Source organism: Bison bison, unplaced genomic scaffold (genome assembly GCF_000754665.1).
Source record: "Bison bison bison isolate TAMUID 2011002044 unplaced genomic scaffold, Bison_UMD1.0 scf7180017864107, whole genome shotgun sequence".
Taxonomy (NCBI): Eukaryota; Metazoa; Chordata; class Mammalia; order Artiodactyla; family Bovidae; genus Bison; species Bison bison.
This window is the reverse complement of record NW_011494679.1, coordinates 772,818-780,992: the sequence shown is the minus strand read 5'-3', so window position 1 is coordinate 780,992 and position 8,175 is coordinate 772,818. Positions and strand designations below refer to the sequence as shown.

Below are 8,175 nucleotides of genomic sequence, written 5' to 3'. Positions count from 1 at the left end.
AAAAACCATAGCCTTGACTAGACGGACCTTTGTTGGCAAAGGAATGTCTCTGCTTTTGAATATGTTATCTAGGTTGGTCATAACTTTCCTTCCAAGGAGTAAGTGTCTTTTAATTTCATGGCTGCAATCACCATCTGCAGTGATTTTGGAGCCCCCCAAAATAAATTAGTAACATTAAAATAACTATAGATTGCATACATGCTTATTGAAACATAAAAGATAGTATCATTCTTCATAGTTACGTTAATTTAAAAAAGTAAGATATGCTTTTAGTCCTTCAGAATAGCAGAATGACAAATGATAAAGCTCAAGTGTTGGCAAGTACACTACACAGACAAAATTTTTGTGGAGTATACACTGGTGCAATATTTTTATAAGTAATTTGATTAATGTGCCAAAAGCTTTAAAAATATTCAAGCCATATTACTCAGTAATTCCTTTTCTTGGGATGCAATTAAGGAAATAATCAAGAGATTATTAAGGTTTGCTTATTTAAGATTATTTGCAGTATGAAGAAATCCGTTGTTGTTCAGTCACTCAGTTGTGTCCAACTCTTTGCAACACCATGGACTGCAGCATGCCAGGCGTCCCTGTCCTTCACCATCTCCTGGAGCTTGCTCAAACTCAAGACCCTTGAGCCGGTGATACCATCCAACCATCTCATCCTCTGTTGTCCCCTTCTCCTCCTGCCTCCAATCCTTCCCAGCATCAGGGTCTTTTCTAATGAGATGGTTCTTTGTATCAGGTGGCCAAAGCATTGGAGCTTCAGCACCAATCCTTCCAATGGATATTCAGGGTTGCTTTCCTTTAGGATTGACTGCTCTGATCTCCTTGCAGTCCAAGGGACTCTGAAGAGTCTTCTCCAACAGCACAGTTCAAAAGCATCAATTCTTTGGGGCTCACCTTTTTTATACTACAAGCCTCACATCCATACATGATTACTAGAAAACCATAGATTTGACTAGATGGACTTTTGTCAGCAAAGGAATGTCTTTGCAGCGATTCTGGAGTCCAAGAAAATAAAGTCTGTCACTGTTTCCATTGTTTCCCCATCTATTTGCCATGAAGTGATGGAACCAGATGCCATGATCTTTGTTGTTTGAATGTTGAGTTTCAAGCCAGCTTTTTCACTCTCCTCTTTTACCTTCATCAAGAGGCTCTTTAGTTCTTCTTCACTTTCTGCCATAAGGGTGGTGTCATCTTCATATATGAGGTTTTGATATTTCTCCCGGAAATCTTGATTCCAGCTTGTGCTTCATTCAGCCTGGCATTTCTCATGATTTACTCTGCATAGATATTAAATAAGCAGTGTGACAGTATACAGCCTTGACATACTCCTTTCCAAATTTTGAACCAGTCCATTGTTTCATGTTCAGTTCTAACTGTTGCTTCTTGACCTGCACACAGGTTTCGCAGGAGGCAGTTAATGTGGTCTGGTATTCCCATCTCTTGAAGAATTTTCCACAGTTTGCTGTGATCCACATAGTAAAAGGCATTAACGTAGTTAATGAAGCATAAGTAGATGTTTTTCTGTAATTCTTTTGCTTTTTCTATGACCCAACAGATGTAGGCATCTTGATCGCTGGTGCCTCTGCCTCTCCTAAACCCATCTTGAACATCTGGAAGTTTTCAGTTCAGATACTGCTAAAGCTTAACTTGGAGAATTTTGAGCATTACTTTGATGGCATGAAAAATGAGTGCAATTGTGCGGTAGTTTGAACATTCTTTGACATTGCCTTTCTTTGGGATTGGAATGAAAACATACCTTTTCCAGTCCTGGGGCCACTGCTGCATTTTCCAAATTTGCTGGCATATTGAGTGTAGCACATTAACAGCATCACCTTTTAGGATTTGAAAGGAATGCATGTACACCTGTAGCGGATTCATGTCAATGTATGACAAAACCAATACAATATTGTAAAGTAATTAGCCTCCAATTAAGATATATTTATACTAAAAAAATAAAATAAAAATACAGATAGCAAAGTAAGAAAAAAAAAAAAAGAAAGAAAGAGCTCAGCTGGAATTCCATCACCTCCGCTAGCTTTGCTCATAGTGGTGCTTCCTAAGGCCCACTTGACTTCACACTCCAAGATATATGACTCTAGGTGAGTACAACATTGCGGTATCTGGGTAATTAAGACCTCTTTTTGTATAGTTCTTCTGTGTATTCCTGCTTCTTCCTCCTAATACCTTCTGCTTCTGTTAGGACCATACTGTTTCTGTCCTTTATTGTGCACATCTCTGCATAATATGTTTCCTTGGGATCTCTAATTTTCATGACAAGATGTCTAGTCTTTCCCATTCGATGTTTTCCTCTATTTTTTTTCCTTTAATTAAAAATAGAAATTATATATAACGTATATGTGCTGTGCTTATTTGTCCAGTCATGTCCCACTCTTTGCAACCCATGGCCTGAAGCCCGCTAGGCTCCTCTGTCCATGGGATTCTCCAGGCAAGAATACTGGAGTGGGATGCCATGCCCTCCTCCAGGGGATCTTCCCACCCAGAGATCAAACTCAGGTCTCCTGAATTGTAGGTAGATTCTTTGCTGACTGGGCCACCAGGGAAGCCCTTATGATAATGTACATAAAATAATATAAATTAGCTAATTAAATTACGGTACATGAATACAGTAAAATATATAACAATAAAAACTAGTGTTTGAAAAATATTTGATGACAGTGGAAAGTGTTCATTACTTAATATATTTATCAGAATGTATACATAGTATTAGCCTAATTATGTAAAAATAATTGAACACATAAAAAACATTGATGAAAGTCATAATCAAGTTACATCATTTCAACTGGGTCTGGCCCAAACTCTACTAACGACTGTCTTTATTGATATTTTATAGCAATTATTTGGTATAAGATGAAATACATTAGTAAACTATGACATTTTTATTTTGTTTTAATGAACTGTGTTTCTTCAAAAAATGGTTTAAGACAAATAACAAATAATTCAGGCAATTATTTTTCTCAGTGTGACATCTTTTATGCCTCTTCATCTTTTCTCAAAATTACTTAGTATAAATTACAGATTTAAGGATTTGAGAACAAATTCATCTAGAATTAAAATCTAATATATCTGGAATGAAATTAAGTACAACCCGTCATTAACTGGAGTAAACAACACATTAAAAGTGATTAGCAGGTGGACGACTCTGTACATAAGAAGTTTCTCAGTTTATTGGACAAAAAGATAGTAATAAACTGCAGCTCATCAACAGGTAGATTATCAGGAATTATACTGGAATTAAAACTTCAGAATTAGTTTAATGACAAATAACATAGTTCTTCCTAGAAAGATTTGCTATACCAACTTCAAAAGGTAGTGGGTGTACTACGAGATATTTGCCATTCTTCAGTCTAAATTTTTCCTAAATGCAAACCTAGGTTTGCATCAACATTTATCAAATCTTATACATTAGTACTAGTAATATAAATAATATACTAGTAATATAAGTAATATAAGTAATTAGTACTAGTAATATATGCATGGGAGAAAAGATAAATTAAGCAAGCTCCCCAAGTTTCAATTTCAAGTCATTACTTTAAGTACCTTGTGAGACTGAGATGTAAAACCTGGAGTTCAAGAGAACAAGACTGATTTGGACAAGTTTTCTGGAAATCTAATCATTTTGAGTTATGATCCTTAAAAAGATAATTTCTTGCCTCATGTACTCCACTAATAAAGTTACCTTGCATATCAACTTTAGAGAACTCTTTTTCTAAAAGTGTATTAAATGTGCTGCAGTTAAGATTCCATCCATTTATATTCTGCCTACCATTTACATTGATTTTAACTCTTCATAGTATCTTAGAATTTTGATGTACTGTGTTTTGATTTTTACTCAGCTAAATTAATTTCTAATTTTCTTTTTGATATCCTCTTCTCCCATCAGTTCAGTTCAGTTCAGTTCAGTTGCTCAGTCATGTCCGACCTGCGACCCCATGGACTGCAGCATGCCAGGCTTCCTGGTCCATCACCAAATTCCAGAGCCTATTCAAACTTATGCCCAGCATGTTGGTGATGCCATCCAACCATCTCATCCTTTGTCATCCCATTCTCCTCCTGCCCTCAATTTTTCCAGCATCGGGGTCTTTTCAAATGAGTTGGTTCTTTGCATCAAGTGGCCAAAGTACTGGAGTTTGAGCTTCAGCATCAGTCTTTCCAGTGAATATTCAGGACTGATTTCCTTTACGATGGACTGGTTGGATCTTCTTGCAGTCCAAGGGACTCTCAAGAGTTTTCTCCAACACTACAGTTCAAAAGCATCAATTCTTCTGTGCTCAGCTTGCTTTATAGTTCAACTCTCTCATCCATACATGACCACTGGAAAAACTATAGCTTTGACTAGATGGACCTTTGTTGGCAAAGTAATGTCTCTGCTTTTTAATATGCTGTCTAGGTTGGTCATAGCTTTTCTTCCAAGGAGTAAGCGTCTTTTAATTTCATGGCCACTATCACCATCTGAAGTGATTTTGGAGCTCAAGAAAATAAAGTCTCATTGTTTCCATTATTTCCCGTTCAAGTTGCAATGAAGTGATGGGACCAGATGCCATGATCTTAGTTTTCTGAATGCTGAGTTTTAAGCCAACTGTTTCATTCTCCTCTTTCACTTTCATGAAGAGGCTCTTTAGTTCTTCCTTGCTTTTAGCCATAAAAGTCATGTCATCTGGGTATGTGAAGTTATTGTTATTTATCCCGGCAATCTTGATTCCAGCTTGTGCTTCATCCGGCCCAACATTTCTCATGATGTACTCTGCATATAAGTTAAATTAGCAGAGTGACAATATACAGCCTTGACGCACCCCTTTCCCAATTTGGAACCAGTCTGTTGTTCCATGTCCAGTTCTAACTGTTGCTGCTTGACCTGCATACAGATTTTCTTGGGAGGCAGGTCAGGTGGTCTGGTATTCCCAACTCTTGCAGAATTTTCCACAGTTTGTTGTGATCCACACAATCAAAGGCTTTGGAACAGTCAATAAAGCAAAAGTAGATGTTTTTCTAGAACTCCTGCTTTTTCTATGATCCAGCGGATGTTGGTAATTTGATCTCTGGTTCCTCTGCCTTTTCTATTTTTTTTTTTTAATTTTATAAAGTGTTTTTTTTTTCTTTTTTTTTAAATTTTATTTTATTTTTAAACTTTACATAATTGTATTAGTTCTGCCTTTTCTAAATCCAGCTTGAACATCTGGAAATTCATGGCTCACATACTGTTGAAGACTGGCTTGGAGAATTTTGAGCATTACTTTGCTACTTGGTGAGATGAGTGCTATTGTGCGGTAGTTTGAGCATTCTTTGGCATTGCCTTTCTTTGGGACTGGAATGAAAACTGACCTTTTCCAGTCCTGCAGCCACTGCTGAATTTTCCAGATTTGTTGGTATATTGAGTGCAGCACTTTTATAGCATCATCTTTTAGAATTTGAAATAGCTCAACTGGAATTCCTTCACCTCCTCTAGCTTTGTTTGTAGTGATGCTTCCTAAGGCCCACTTGACTTCACACTCCAGGATGTCTGGCTCTAGGTGAGTGATCACACCATCGTGGTTATCTTGGTTATGAAGATCTTTTTTGGATAGTTCTTCTGTGTGTTCTTGTCATCTCTTCTTAATATCTTCTACTTCTGTTAGGTCCATTTCTGTCCTTTATTGTGCCCATCTCTTTGCATGAAATGTTTCCTTGGTATCTCTAATTTTCTTGGAGAAAATTAGGGGAAAAAAAAAGATACTAGTCTTTCCCACTCTATTGTTTTCCTCTATTTCTTTTCATTGATTGCTGAGGAAGGCTTTCTTATCTCTCCTTGCTATTCTTTGGAACTCTGCATTCAAATGGGTATATCTTTCCTTTTCTCTGTTGCTTTTCATTTCTCTTCTTTTCACAGCTATTTGTAAGGCCTCCTCAGACAGCCATTTTGCTTTTTTGCATTTCTTTTTCTTCAGGATGGTCTTGATCCCTGTCTCCTGTACCATGTCACGAACCTCCATTGATAGTTCATCAGGCACTCTGTCTATCAGATCTAGTCTCTTAAATCTATTTGTTACTTCCACTGTATAATTGTAAGGGATTTGATTTACACCAGACTAGGAAACAGTCTAGTCTAGTCTAGGAGGGCACAGTCAACCATTTTGCCTTTCTTTTTCTTGGGGTTTGGTCTTGATTACTGCCTTCTGTAAAATGTCACGAACCTCCATCCATAGTTCTACTCCCATATTTTATTTAAAAGTAGATATTTATTTAAAAGCAGATATTTAACTTTCAAGCATTTTAAATTTCCTAAAATCCTTTTGCTACTAATTTCTAACAATTATAAATACTTATAGATTATTTAAGACAAGTTTGATCTATCTGCTGCTGCTAAGTTGCTTCAGTCGTGTTCGACTCTGTGAGACCCCACTGATGGCAGCCCAATCCCTCCTCCATCCCTGGGATTCTGCAGGCAAGAATACTGGAGTGGGTTGCCATTTCCTTCTCCAATGCATGAAAGTGAAAAGTAAAAGTGAAGTCGCTCAGTTGTGTCCGACTCATAGCGACCCCATGGACTGCAGCCTACCAGGCTCCTCCATGATTTTCCAGGCAAGAGTACTGGAGTGGGGTGCCATTGCCTTCTCCTTGATCTATCTACATTAGTATAATTCTGTGTGCACTTGAAAAGATGTGTACTATGCTGTTGTAGAATGTAATCAAGTGATCGAGGAAATCAGTCCTGAATTTTCACTGGAAGGACTGATGCTCAAGCTGAAACTCCAATACTTTGCCCACCTGATACAAAGAACTGACTCATTGGAAAAGATCCTGATGCTCAGAAAGACTGAAGGCAGGAGAAGGGGACAACAGAGGAAGAGATGGTTGGATGGCATCACCAACTCAATGGACATGAGTTTGAGTAAACTCCAGGAGTTGGTTATGGACAGGGAGACCTGGTGTGCTGCAGTCCATGGGGTCACTAACAGCTGGACACGACTGAGTGACTGAACTGAATGAACAGAGTAAGCTCTGTGCTTTGCTTTACTATTTCTTGAAAATTAATATCCTAATATTTATACATTAAGTTAATATTTTCTTCCTGTTTAAACCCTTGGCATAATGAACACAACCTATCTCCATGGATGTAAAAAATAATATTTCTTAAAGATTCTCCTATAAGAGACCTGTTACTTGTTAGGCATTCTTTATAATTATGCCTCTAGTATATTAAAAGAGTAAGGTTTATTGTCTCAGTATTTATCGGACAATTGCAAATAATATAAAGAATGAAAACAAAAATTTACAGTATTTTGGATTCCACCTTACAGGTCATTATCTGAATTGCCAAAAATATCAAAATAACAAATCTTGAATTAACAAAGTACAGAATAAACAAACCAAAAAACCTTACCCAGATTATTGAGATACACAGAAAAATGAAAACTTCGTAGCAAACCTGGTGCTTATAAAACAGAGAGCATGCTATATATTTCTCATTGCTTAAAAAACTTAGCTACATATCTATGGCAAAAATGGCCGAGTAGGAAGACACTGAGCTCAACACCTCCCATGGGAACAACAAAATTATAACTATTTACAGAACACTTATCTACAAGAATGACTTGAAGACTAACATAAGATATTCCACAAATAACAATATAAAGAAGCAACCACAATGAGACAGGTAGGAGCGGTTGAGATGCAGTTTAGTCAAGACCCACATGACCATGTAGGCGACCCATAACTGAGAAGATAGTAATTGCAGAGGTTTGCCAGATAAATGAGGGGTCCAAATTTCATACTGGCTTTCCAGTCCATTGGTCCTGCAACATGAAGAGGAACCCCCAAACATCTAGCTTTCAATACCAGCCAGGCTTGGGGATGGAAGAACTAGAGGTTTACAGGAAATAAGTGTCTGCTCTTAAAGGGCACACGTAAAATCCCACACACTCTAAGTCCCAGCACAGAGGCAGTAATTAGAAAGGAGCCTGGTGTGAACCCACTTGCTGATCTAGGAGAGCCCCCTGGAGAGGGAAGAGGTAACTGGGATAACTCCTGGGTACACAGACATTGGCAGCACCATTTTGGGGGTGCCCTTTCTACCATGGAACACTGCTGGGAAGCTCCATATTGGAGAACTCTATCCCACCCATTATTGCCACAAGGTTACATGCCATCTTGGCAAATAAATGGCAATGG

At 37.8% G+C, this 8,175-nt stretch overlaps 1 protein-coding gene across 2 annotated transcripts in view; it reads right to left on the bottom strand.

Moving 5' to 3' along the window:
- Positions 1-8,175, bottom strand: part of DYNC2H1 (dynein, cytoplasmic 2, heavy chain 1) — a 394,047-nt gene that overhangs the window by 38,727 nt on the left and 347,145 nt on the right. The gene's annotated exons all lie outside the window — the stretch shown is intronic.